This window comes from Chanodichthys erythropterus, chromosome 3 (genome assembly GCF_024489055.1).
Source record: "Chanodichthys erythropterus isolate Z2021 chromosome 3, ASM2448905v1, whole genome shotgun sequence".
In the NCBI taxonomy this organism is placed as follows: Eukaryota; Metazoa; Chordata; class Actinopteri; order Cypriniformes; family Xenocyprididae; genus Chanodichthys; species Chanodichthys erythropterus.
This window is the reverse complement of record NC_090223.1, coordinates 10523281-10537486: the sequence shown is the minus strand read 5'-3', so window position 1 is coordinate 10537486 and position 14206 is coordinate 10523281. Positions and strand designations below refer to the sequence as shown.

At 37.2% G+C, this 14206-nt stretch overlaps 1 pseudogene; it reads right to left on the bottom strand.

The window, feature by feature from the left end:
• Nucleotides 1-14206, bottom strand: part of LOC137003093 (uncharacterized) — a 243826-nt pseudogene that overhangs the window by 17499 nt on the left and 212121 nt on the right.

The window sequence follows — 14206 nt, the reverse complement described above, 5'->3', positions numbered from 1 at the left end:
CTACAACTTTCCTTTAAATAATAATGTAGACAGACAGTAATCTCATTCAATGACAGTCATGTGTGGTGAAATATGACTTATTATGCATTAGAAGAAGAGACCCTAACCCTAACCAAAGTGTCCAGTTTCAAAATTATATGAAAGTATATCTCTTACACTTGAATGGAAGAGTAAAAGTGGAAGAGAAACTAGATGTTTTAATAAAAAACAATAAAGAATGATACAAAAAAAATATCAGATTGTCTTTCTATGCCTCTTCTTCACCTCTCTGAATATGAGCACAGAAACAAAAACAAATACTAGTTTCCTTTTTAAAAGAGAACTGAGTGATACAAAAGCATTAGGTACATGAACACAAACTGCTGAAGATGAACTTTGGATGATGTTTCTTTGTCACTCATTGACACAACCTCTTTGTTCTTCAGTATCGTGAAGTTTCATCTGCAGGTTCTGGATCACTGGATCTCTCTGTCCTCTCCTTCCAGATGCTTTCTGGTGGTTCTTCATAAAAACAAATACGTTACCTTCCAACAGACATGATATGAACTATTAATGAATGAGGCATTTATATACTGAACACACAAAGTGCTTCACGATCACACCAGGTGTCTCTTCACAGCACCATCAGCTATAGGTGGAGAGGAGAGATCTGACTGGCTCACACAGAAAAGACTTTGTTGATGATAAAGATGAACAACTTACTGTGATTTCAGACTGTGGTGATCTGGTTTCTCCACTGCATGGATCTTCATGTGTCGCTTCAGGTGACTTTTTAAAGTGAAACTCTTTCCACACTGATCACACGTGTGCGGCTTCTCTCCAGTGTGGAACCTCTTGTGTGTTTTCAGATCTGATGACTGACTGAATCTCTTGTCACAGTGTGAACACTTGTAAGGTTTTTCTCCCGTGTGAATTCTCTGGTGCCGTTTTAAATGGTCAGCTGTAGTAAAAGTCTTCTCACACTCAAAGCACATGAACTCTCTCACACCAGTGTGTTTTTTCATGTTTATGTAAACTACACAGCTGTGAAAAACTCTTTCCACACACAGAACATGGATGTGGCTTCTCATTCGTATGAACTCTAAGGTGTCTCTTCAGGTTTATTGAGCCAATAAATGTTTTGCCACAGTGATCACATGTGAACGGCTTCTCTCCAGTGTGGATCCTCATGTGAACATTAAAGTTTGATGATTGATTGAAGCTCTTCCCACATTGATCACATGTGAACGGTCTTTCTCCAGTATGAACTCTCATGTGAACATCAAGATGACTTTTCTGTGTGAAACTCTTTCCACACTGAGTGCAGGTTGCAGATTTCTTGGCTCTTCTTTTCTTTAAAAATGTCTTTTTAGTCTTTGAGCGACACAAAGGTTTTTCTCCAGGTTTGTCATGATGTTTCTCCTCCACTTCACTCAGTTCTTCACTCTCCTCGCTCTCTTCCATCAGGTCTGAAATCAAAGAAAAAAAATTAATTTCATTTTCAGTAAATAAAAATAACAATAATAAAAGAAATATGAAAAGGGCATAAATGAACTATTGTAAGGGTACACAGTTCAATTTAGCTCAAAGAGAATTATTAGTTAATTTATAGGGAATTTTACAGTCACTTATTTTATGACTGAGCAACTGAATCGTCCTGCATTCATTTGAACAGGCCATAACTATCAGCTTTGTAGCGTATATAAATATCCAAACTCTATTGACAACAATATTTATTATCAAGGTAACAGAGATTGGCAGTTTAACACATTAGTTTAACATAGTTTTAGCACACAAGACACTTCTCTTCAAGTCTTTTCGTGTCTGGATTGATGTTGTGGGAAGCCAATCACATTCTGGTGTGTTGGCGGAGGAGTGGAGTCTCATTCGTGGCTGAGATTTGAAGTTTTGAGGCAGCAAAGACTGTAGAGTCGACTTAGAAAGACTCTCAATGGAAAAGAAAACTAAAACAAATGAAAGTGAGACGAGAGTGTGATGGCTTGAATGAAGCTGATCTGCCTTTATCTTCTTGTCATTGTCTTGTCTACTCGTCTGAAGCTTTGTTTGTATTCTGAGATTTTAAACTTTAATTTCTGTCCAGCCTCTGAAGGGAGTACTGACCAATTAAACATTGTCTTTTGTATGATGTATACATTTCTCCTCCTCTCACCATAAATCACATTATCTGATGGTCTCTTATCTCCCCGCTCTACCCAAGAGTGCAGTTTAGCATGATTTCTATTAATAAGAATACAATGAATTTAATTCAAAGAATGATTAAAGTGGTAAGAGGACATTCACACTGATACCAAACACTCCATGCTCCCATTAAACCATTCGACAGTAATAATTTCATGAATTATGCGTGATCTAAGCAGGGGTTTCCCAAAGTGAACTAAGGCCGCACGTTTCATTGTTACCAATAGAGTTCAGTTGAACTTACCACCATCGTTGACTGACGATGCTTTGGGGAAACGCGCCCCAGATGTGTTACATATTAGCTTGAAGACATGGTACAGAATTATGCAGTTGAACAATGTTTGATAAGTTTGTTTAGTCATCATTTTGAGAATAATTTGATGAATTTAATAAGAGCAGTCTCTGTGGGTTTTCTTCCTGTGGTTTTCAACTCTGTGGTCAAGAGAATTCATTCAAAGGTTTGGAGAAGAAGACAAGGCCTGTTTTGTTTCTCTGTCTTGGGGATTTATTATGGTGAGGCTCGAGCTGTGCCCTCTTCAAACTAATCTGCCTTTTACAAACTGCTTGAGGTTGACATTTCCTTCCTCAGCTAGACTCAACTGAATTAGATTCCTGACTGTTGATTCAGAATTCAATGGGATATTCTGTTTGAATGAATCATCTGCAAGATTCATTTATGTCTGGTTCACCCTCAAATTCTACACACTAGACAACTGCTATAAAATATTACTGTCACTTTGATGTCTTTTTAACTGTGACATCCAGGAAGTGACATGATCTGGTCTCTTTTTACAGCATGATGGGAGCACAAGAAAATAATCCCAATCCACCGTATTTAGTGTGTGCAGTGTTAACCGCATTCATCAACCCTGTTACCAAAGTTAGTCAAAGATGAATAATCTATATAACTTCTATATATAACTTCAATAAGAGAAATACAACTTTATCAGGACCTATAAATCAGATTTTGCTTAATTTAATTTTACAACACTGTCAGCCATTCTGAAAAGTGTATTTACTTGACACAGTTTGGCGTTTATGGATTATTCCTGAAAAAATCTCAATGATGTAAATATATTAAAAAATTATGGTTGCGTTGCAAATTGTGAACCAGATATAAATTAAACAGTAAACTTATTTCAAACAATATTTAGTATTATTTAATATTTAAAGTTTGTTTAAAAAGAAAAAAAAAAACAGATCATTATGTTTCATAGTTTAATTCTTTATCTATATGTACAGAAGTGTTTTTGAATCTTTCTAACAAATGTTGTTCAGCATCATGAATAAATGAAGAATAAACACCAACCTCTTTGTTCTTCAGTATCTTCAGTGTGTTTCATTCTGCAGGGTTCTGGATCACTCATGTTCTCACTGTCCTCTTTAATAAACTCAGTCTTTGCAGATTTCAACTCCTCCTGATACTCGTCTGATGGGGATATTCCACAATTTATTGGAGAACTGCTGTGGGAGGAGCTTCACTGATGATGTGAGTGATGAGGGAGGAGCTTCATTGATGATGATGAATTTCAGTGTTGGAGAAGCTGATCTGCCAAAATGGAAAATACGGGTGCTGGTCATATAATTAGAATATCGTGAAAAAGTTCATTTTTTTATTGTAAATTATTTTTAAAAAATGAAACTTTCAATTATTATAAATTCCCTACATGTAAAGTAAAACATTTCAAAAGTTTTTTTTTTTTTTTTTTTTTTTTTAATTTGTTGATTAGAGCGTACAGCTAATGAAAGTCCAAAATCCAGTATCTCAAAATATTAGAATATTTACATTTGAGTTTCATTAAATGACCATCCCTACAGTATAAATTCCGGGTATCTCTTGTTCTTTGAAACCACACTAATGGGGAAGACTGCTGACTTGGCAATGGACCAGGAGACAATCATTGACACCCTCCACAAAGAGAGTAAGTCACAGATGGTCATTACTGAATGGGGTGGCTGTTTACAGAGTGATGTATCAAAGCATATTAAATGCAAAGTTGACTAGAAAGAAGAAATTGGGTAGGCAAAGGTGCACAAGCAACAGGGATGACCACAAGCTTGAGAATACTGTCAAGTAAAGCCGATTCAAACACTTGGGAGAGCTTCACAATGAGCAGAATGAAGCCAGAGTCAGCGCATCAAGAGTCACCACACTCAGACATCTTCAGGAAAAGGACTACCAAGCCACTTCTGAAACAGAAACAACATCAGAAGCATCTTACCTGGGCTAAGGAGAAAAAGAACTGGAAGGTGAACAGTGGTCGAAAGTCCTCTTTTCAGATAAAAGTAAATTTTGCATTTCATGTTGAAATCATGGTCCCAGAGTCTGAAGGAAGACTGGAGAGGCACAGAATCCAAGCTGTTTGAAGTCTAGTGTGAAGTTTCTGAAGTTAGTAATGATTTGGGGGGGGGGGGCTGTGACGTCTGCTGGTGTTGGACCATTGTGTTTTATCAAGTGCAAAGTGAATGCAGCCATCTTCCAGGAGATTTTGGAGCACTTTATGCTTCCATCTGCTGACAAGCTTTATGGAGATGCTGATTTCCTTTTCCAGCAGGACTTTAGCACCTGCCCACAGTGCAAAAACCACTTCCAAGTGGTTTGCTGACCATGATATTATTGTACTTTATTGGCCAGCCAACATGCCTAACCTGAATCTATGGGATTTCAAGAGAAAGATGAGAAATAGTCGATCCAACAATATACAGATGATCTGAAGGCTCAATAGTGCCTCAGCGGTGCCACAGGCTGATCACTTCCATGCCACACTTGTATTGAGTGCACAAATGAACATACTTTAAAGAACTTGAACTTTTCTGTTTTGAAAATCCATTTTTTGATTGATCTTAGGAAATATTCTAATATTTTGAGATACTGGATTTTGGACTTTCATGAGCTGTACGCTCTAATCATAAAAATTTAAAAAAAAAAAAAAAAAAAACCTTCTGAAATGTTTTACTTTACATGTAGGGAATCTAAAATATATGAAAGTTTAATTTTTAAAAATAATTTAAAATAAAAAAATATATAACTTTTTGATGATATTCTAATTATGTGACCAGCATATGTATATCATTAACTGGGTTTGTTTTTAAATATAATATATAAATATAAATAACGTTCATTTACATTTATTGGTTAATTGATGTGGGAGGAGCTTCACTGATGATGTTAGCGATGAGGGAGGAGCTTCATTGATGATGATGAATTTCAGTGTGGGAGAAACTGATCTGCCAAAATGGAAAATATATCATTAACTGAGTTTGTTTTTAAATATAATATACAAATAATGGTCAGAAAAGGAGTTGAAAGCATAAAGACAGAAATAAATGTACATATCTGTAATCAACAAACACCCTCAGTCTGTTGACAGCAATGAAATGAGCTTTAAGTGTCAATTTACAGCAGATCTGAAGACATCAGCATAATAAATGAGGTGAAAACAGGAACTACTGACATGAAATAAAGAGTGTTTTCAGCAGTTTTTCTGTTAATATTGATGATCCTCAGACTATCAACACTCATTCAACAAGACATTCAGATCATTAGCAGATCATCTCACTTTATTCTGAGTGTTTGCTGCTAGAAACTGATTTGAGTCAGGATATATGAGAAAAGACTATAAAACTGCTCTATTGAAGATAATGATCGAAAGGGAAGGCGTGAATAGTAGAGGTGCAATGGTTCAAAATGCTCACGTTTTAGATCATATCACGGTTTTAGGGTTACGGTTTCGGAACGGTTCGGTATGTGCCATGTTCAGGGAAAATAGGACTACTGTCAAATAAAAATAAGGAAAATAAGAACAAATAATCAAACTACAAGCAACATCACAAATAAATACAATAGAGCAAATATTCACATAAAATAAACTGATTTCAAATTACATAAACTGATTTTTCAGGTATCTTACAGTAGTTTTCAGGTACAGAAAATGGATAAAGTAATCAAATATAAAATAACACTACATATTAACTTCATTATATAAATTAAATATTAATCATTATTTAGTTACAAAAGCTATTCATTCAAGAGCAATGAGTGTTTTTTTTTTTTTTTTGTCATTTGTTGTTTGATTTAACATTAAACATGCTTTTTTACTTTAAAAAAAGTTCACAGATGCAGTTAAACAACTCTCATTGGGACACTTGCCTGGCGTTGATGGAATAACCACAGATTTCCATTGTCATTTCTGGAACATTTTAGGGCAGTATTTTTATGAAGTAACACAAGAGTCTTTTGAAAATGGTTGTCTTCCAAGCAGCTGAAAATTTTTGATTAAATGTTTGACAAACAGGTTAAAATGCTTTCTGGACACAATTTTTTATGATAATCATACTAACTGTGTACCCAAACTGTCTATTATGGATAATTTGTTTCTTTAAAGAGATGCAATTGCTTTTGGTGACAAGTTTATTTCTTGAATAAAACTGTTATATGTGATGTTTCTGTATTTGTAAAGGTTGAGTATCTCAATTCTTGGAAAAAGAGGAATTAGACAGGGGTGCCCACTTTCTGGTCAATTATATACTATTGCCTTTGAACCATTATTAAGGAGAAAGAGTATAGATGTTAAAAATGTTTTTATTACCAAATGATTCTAAAATGGTAGATATAATGGTAGGAAATTCCAAATGTACTTGATGGGGCTGTGATCTCTTCATCTTGCCATGCGTTTTTTTAGAATAAATACGCTCCTTTTTGCCAGGATTTTAAAGAGAAGTTATAAGAAAGCATCTGAATGTACAGACTGATGATATCCCTCAAAAACTGTCAATTTGTTTTGCTTGTGACAGCAGTATGTTGGAAATCTCTATTTAGGTCTTACATTTTAAATGCTTGAAATATGTATTTAACTGTACTTTAAATTTAAAAACAAAAAAAAAGCTTAATTTCATTTTCAGTAAATAATAATACTAATAAAAGAAATATGAAAGGACATAAAAATGAACTATTGTAAGGGTACACAGTTCAATTTAGCTCAAAGGGAATTATTAGTTAATTTATAGGGAATTTTACAGTCACTTATTTTATGACTAAGCAACTGAATCGTCCAGCATTCATTTGAACAGGCCATAACTATCAGCTTTGTAGCGTATATAAATATCCAAACTCTAGTGACAACACTATTTATTAAAAAGGGAACAGAGATCGGCAGTTTAACACATTAAATTCATAAGCACACAAGACACTTCTCTTCAAGTCTTTTCATGTCTAGATTGATGTTGTGGGAAGCCAATCACATTCTTGTGTGTTGGCGGAGGAGTGGAGTCTCATTCGTGGCTGAAATTTAAAGTTTTGAGGCAGCAAAGACTGTAGACTCGTTGATAAACTTTGGGCACAAAACCTAACCTGAGAAAGACTCTCAACGGAAAAGAAAACTAAAACAAATGAAAGTGAGACGAGAGTGTGATGGCTTGAATGAAGCTGATCTGCCTTTATATTCTTGTCATTGTCTTGTCTACTCGTCTAAAGCTTTGTTTGTATTCTGAGATTTTAAACTTGAATTTGTGTCCAGCCTCTGAAGGGAGTACTGACCAATTAAACATTGTCTTTTGTATGATGTATACATTTCTCCTCCTCTCACCATAAATCACGTTATCTGATGGTCTCTTATCTCCAGGGCTGGGGAGTAACGAAATACATGTAACGACGTTACTTATTTAAAATACAAAATTTAAGTAACTGTATTTCATTACAGTTACATTTTAAATAGATGGTAATTAAATTACAGTTACATTCAAAAAGTATTTTAGATTACCAAAGTGATTACTTTGAATTTTTATGTTATTTATTTCATCTAACAGGCTATTAACGTAAGCTGTTTGAGGATTTTTAACCAACAAGCCAATGTTGATGATTCTCTGACTCTGTCCATTTAAAAAAAACGTGCGCAGCCTGTTCAGATATTAGCAACCTGCTGAGTGCAGGCATGAGATCGCACGCAAAAAAGAAAACAGCGCATAATGCATTTCTCTAGTGGAAAGTAACGCAGTACTCATTCCGTATCTCAGGGAACCGAGGTTACGTTAGTAACCGAGTACGTTCCCTTTCGATACTTCACTCGTACTGCGTATGGGGGAACGAATTCAACCGCGCCGTGCCACGGCTGGGGAACGACAGAGCTTGACTGGATGCCATAAGGGGGACCAAGGGCAAGTGAAGGCCGAAGCTGCTGTTACCCTGTTACACTACAAAAGGAGAGAACTCCTGGGTTGTGCAAAAAGCGGAACACTAAAGGGCTGCGAATTTACACTGAAAGGACCCAAGCTTGTAAGGTCGGAACGTCCAACTGAACCTGACAAAAGTGGACTGTGAAGACCAGCCGGCCGCCTCACAGATGTCTTTGATTGAGACTCTACTGGACCAGGCCCACGACGAAGCCATGCCTCTAGTGGAATGGGCTCTAACTCCGATGGGGCAGGTTGCACCCACAGAGGAGTAAGAGAGAGCTATAGCGTCGACAATCCATCGTTAAAGACCCTTTGGTGTGGCCACCAAAACAGACAAATAGCTGATCAGACTGCCGGAAAGGCTGTGATCACTCGATGTAGACGCGTAAAGCCCTGACAGGGCATAATGATTCCAGCTCTAGCACATCCGATGAACAGGGAAGCGCACAGTGAAATAACTTGTGCTCTGAACGGCGTTGAGAGCACCTTGGGGACGTAGCCAACCCTCGGCTTCAGAACGACCATAGAGTCGTTTGGCCAGATCATTCCGCACTACTGATTGTCCAGTGATGGGCGAGTGAAACGCTGCAATGGCTGCTACGTAAACCTTGAGCGTGGAGGGGGCTCGCCCCAATTCCAGACGCTCCTGGAGGAAGGTTAGTATAGAAGATACATCGCACTCCTCCGGGTCTATGTTGGGTGTGGAACACCAGCTAACAAAGTCCGACTCTTTCTGGGCATAGAGGCGTCTCGTGGACGGGGCTCTCGCCTGGGAAATGGTATCTAGCACATTCCTCGGGAGGTCAGACGGCTCCCGTCGAGGATCCACAGATGTAGAGCCCAAAACTCCGGCTGCGTGTGCCAGATTGTTCTGTTCGCCTGAGAGAGAAGGTCTCGTCTCAGGGGGATCGGCCATGGAGCTGTCGTAGAAAGCCTGAACAGCTCCGAGGTCCAAATCTGGCTCCTCCAAAGTGGGGCCACTAACAGAACTCTGTGCTTTTCTTCCCTGATTCGCCTGATGACCTGAGGGATCAGGACGATCGGGGGAAAGGCATAAAGAAGGGTACTGGGCCAAGTGTGGGCCAATGCATCATCCTCCTTCGAATAATAAGTTGGGCAATGATAGTCGTCTTCTGAGGCGAAGAGGTCCACCTCTGCTTTCCCGAAGAACTCCCATATAGTGAGAACCGTCTGGGGGTGGAGCATCCACCCGTCTGAGGGGACGTTGTTCCGAGACAGCATATCTGCTCCCAGATTGTTCCTCCCGGGTATATGAGTTGCTTTGAGGGACCGGACTCTTGGTGATGCCCATTCCAGAAGGCGCTTCGCCAGAGTGCATAAGCGGCTGGACGAAAGACCCCCTTGTCGGTTTATGTAAGAGACCACTGTCATACTGTCCGACTGGACTAGGGCGTGGCGATCCGTCAAATAAGCCTGGAAAGCATGGAGGGCTCGTGTCACTGCCAGCATCTCGAGGCAGTTGATCTGAAGGTGGCTTTCCTTGTGAGTCCATGAGCCGAAGACCGGACTGCCCTCGCACAGTGCGCCCCAACCCGAGTTGAACGCGTCTGTCGAAAGTACCTCTGCGTGAGGATCTGCTTCAGCATCAGTACTTTGAACTTTCGCTTCATGAGGGAAAGATTCAATAACCTTAGGTCCAGAATTAGCGGAGAAGTAGCGGCTGTAGAAGCCCGACTCGCTCTCTGGGAAGGGAACTATTTCTATAGCCCCTTTTCTCAACAGAGTTAAAACCTCGTACCGAAGTCTAAATAACCCCGCCAAAACGCGGAGGTCTTCTGGCAAACTGGAGCGAGTAGCCCTGGCTTATAAATTTTTGAATCCAGCTCCGGGGATGGCTTTCCAAGCCTCGGCCCGGGTGGCAAGAGGGAGAATAACATCGGATGATGGCCCGCTTAAGAGGGGGCCGAGCACCGAGATGGGTGGAAGGGGAAATTTGCTCTTTTGTGGAGTGTTTAAAAAATGGGTCGCCGTGAAAACGCCGGTTGGAAAGAAGTGGATTATCCTTCACCTGAAATATTTGTCTTTTCATGCTGAAATGCAAGGCAAATGTTGTATCACAATAATTAGAAGTTTCCACAAATCCCTTCACTCGATTGGGATGTTCTCTTTTATTCTGGACGGCAAGGGCAGTGACTAACGTCGAGCATATTTTTTCAGGTTTCTCCACTGCATGGATCTTCATGTGTATCTTCAGGTGACTTTTGAAAGAGAAACTCTTTCCACACTGATCACACATGTGCGGCTTCTCTCTGCTGTGGATTCTCTCATGTGTTTTCAGTGTTCCTGATTGACTGAATCCCTTGTCTCTTGTTTTTCTCCAGTGTGAATCCTCTGGTGCTGTTTTAAATGTCCAGCTGTAATAAAAGTCTAACACTCAAAGCACATGTACTCTCTCACAGCAGTGTGTGTTTTCTCATGTTTATGTAAATATGACAGCAGTGAAAAACTGCTTCCACACTGATCACATGCAAATGGCTTTTCTCTCAAGTGGTTCTCAAGGTTTGCTGATTGTGTTAAACTAGACCAAGACTAAAAATGCATGTTTGAGCTGTTTTAACTGAAAGCAACTTGTACTGACATACCTTAAAATATGTCAGAGTCATTGTTCTGTCTCAAGACGCACACCAGTAATGTTTTTTTTTTTTTTCTGGTGTACGTTCATAAAAGCTACTTAAATATCCTAATTGAACTAAGGTTTAACCCTGACTTAGGCTAAGCCCTGTCTGTGAACAGACCATTAACATTATAATCCTGCCATATTTTGAAAACAACGTTTAGACTGCTGCTTAATTCATTGTACTAAAGACTTTTTATTAAGGGCTGGTCACATGACTTTTTCCTTCCATAAACGTGAATGTTTACTGTGTCCGTAAAAACGTCACATGCTAAAAGTAAAGTAACTGCCCGCTTAACTTGTTCTAAATTAACAATTTTTACTAGAATTTTTATTTTCATCCTTTCAAAAAAAGCATTTCTTAAAATTGACACACCCAGGAAGTGACATCATCTAGGCTCTTTCTACAGCATGATGGGAGGAGAAGAAAATAATCTCAGTAGTCAACATTTGAAGTGGATTGAAACCTTACATCAAAGTTGTCCTAAAACCTTCTATTTTGATCCACTTCATATGTTGACTACTGTATATTCACATACCTAGAACAATTAGATCATATGCTTGTCATCGTTTACTAATAAACACCAACCTCTTTGTTCTTCAGTATCTTCAGTGTGTTTCATTCTGCAGGGTTCTGGATCACTCATGTTCTCACTGTCCTCTTTAATAAACTCAGTCTTTGCAGATTTCAGCTCTTCCTGATGCTCTGATGCTCGTCTGATGGGAATATCCCAGCATTTATTGGTGAATTAGAGCTTCAATGATGATGTAATTGTTGTGGCAGGAGCTTCACTGAACATGAACATATGTGTGGATGCAGCAGATTTGCTGTAATCAACAATAAATAATTTACGTTTTAACTAATTTACAAATTTAGGCATTTATATGAGTAAAGCAGACATCTTTGAAGATCCCATAGCCTTCTGGTTATTGGCAGCTCTAGAATTAAGCACTCTGTGTTCAAGTCACGCCACATTTACTTGGTTTGCTTCTTAATTATTTAAACCAGGCAATTGGTTGATGAAACATTGATTAAAATTAACATACAATTTTTACAAAATGAAATTTACTTTAAAGAAAGTCTTTCTACAGAACAAAACTTAATGAAGTGGTCAAAATCATGTCTGACCCACTCCATGTCTCCCGACATTTATCTCATAAAAGTCTTACTCATCTTACTCATGCTGTTCACATTTCATAATCAACAGATTAAATAAAAAATAATATTACAATATTTAAAATATATTATATATATTATGAAGTTATTCAGTACACTTTAATCAAATTGTAATGTGTCTGTGAATATTAAACTGCAAACACTTTTTTACAAATTATTAATATGGTTGTTTTTATTAATTAAATTAATTAGCATTACTAAAATGTAATTAAACCATTAACATGGAATTTGAGAAAAAAAAAAAAAACATATTTCATACTAGGGCCATAAATGTCATAAGTGTTTCATCACCATATTAAAGTGATCAAAAATGTGAAATGTATTATATTCTATATTTATGAATATATTCTATATTCAAGTCAAATGTTTGGACATGAATGGGAAAGTGTTGAGTAAAGTTGGTTTTATATTCGCACATTTGGACATCCGTATTCAATAGCCTTGTTAATCACACTACATTGGACATTCAGTGGACATTCACAAGTAAATATTCCATTAAAACAATAATTGCCTATTTTGATTGACTGTGAAAAAATGTTGTAAGTTGACAATCGTTGGTTGTCAATATCATGTCGCAGCTTAAAATTCGCAAACATTAATTTATTGCACAACTTATTTAAGCAGGCTTAGTAAGAAAAAAAAGTTTCCAGTGTCTATTATGTAGGCCTATCGATTTTAGATGTCCCCCATGACTCATTATATCGGCTCAGTGGGCTATCAAGTAAGTAACTATCTATTCTGAAATTTATACATATAAATTACAACAGATTTGATCCAAATCTGAGAAATAAAGTTGGTAAAATCGCAGCATCAACACAGAGATAAGTTTGCATCAATTCCCCTCACATATCACGAGACATTCAGTAACAGCAACAAGATCAACATTGAAACAAACATTCACGAACACGCAAAAGCATAAAATCGCTGAGGTCTTGATTTCCTCACAAGCTCGTTGTGATTATTTAAGTCATTAAACACACAAACAGCGCTGTAGGCCTACTGTTGTAAACAAATGTGTGAGATGTATTTTACAATAGTTTAAATGTGCAAAATACTATGACCTGCTCACCTCTCTTCAGAAGACTCGATGCTGAACAAGCGCGCGCGCTAGTGATGACGTCATCGCCGCGAGGCTACATCAACCAGGGGTGCGTTTCCATAGACTCCAATGGAACGGTTTTTTTTTTACAGCAATGGCGGCTCGTGGAGCCTCTCAATAGTTCCAATAGTTGTAGTTTTTACTACAGTATACTGTAGTGTATATTTAGTAGGCCTATAATATACCCTGAAGTTGTAGAAAACTTAGTACAGTATTGGGTAACGTAATTAGTTTATATTACTATAGTTGTTATATTATCACAGCAACTATAGAATTACCACAACAAATTAATTCAAGTACTTTACTATAGTATGGTTCAAAAACACTATGGTATTTACTATAAATTACTATAGTATTTTTTTCACCGGGGAATAAAGAAAAAAATCCTTATTTTAGAATATATATTCGAGAATGTGTTGATTCTGTTGACTGTCCAGAGATGGGCGTAAATACATGGAAATGTATTTAAAATACAAATACAAAATACTGTGTGGAAAAATGTATTTAAATACAACTGAAAGTGTAGTGTATCTTTCATCATTGTCATCACAAATGCACAAAATCACTACACTAAACTGATGGACACAGACAATGATTAACCTAATTATTTTGTTTCTACATAAACAAACATTTGCATAGATGGGTAAACACAATCACAATTTGGAAATGTGTCCAGTTACATTTTCATAAAGCACCATGTTTGTAAAATATAAAATGATTACATTTACAAAATGAGCCTGCATAACAGAAATAATGAATAAAGTAATGGTCGTGTTTAATACAATCGTTAATTGAAATAAAATAATTAAAGAATTAAAAAACATATATAACACAGTATTGTTCAATTTAGTGTTATACATATGTTATCATATTAATATGTTTTGTTCTAATATCTCAAGTCACAAGTTCAAGTTTACTGGGTTTAACTTGATTATTTGGTTAGGGT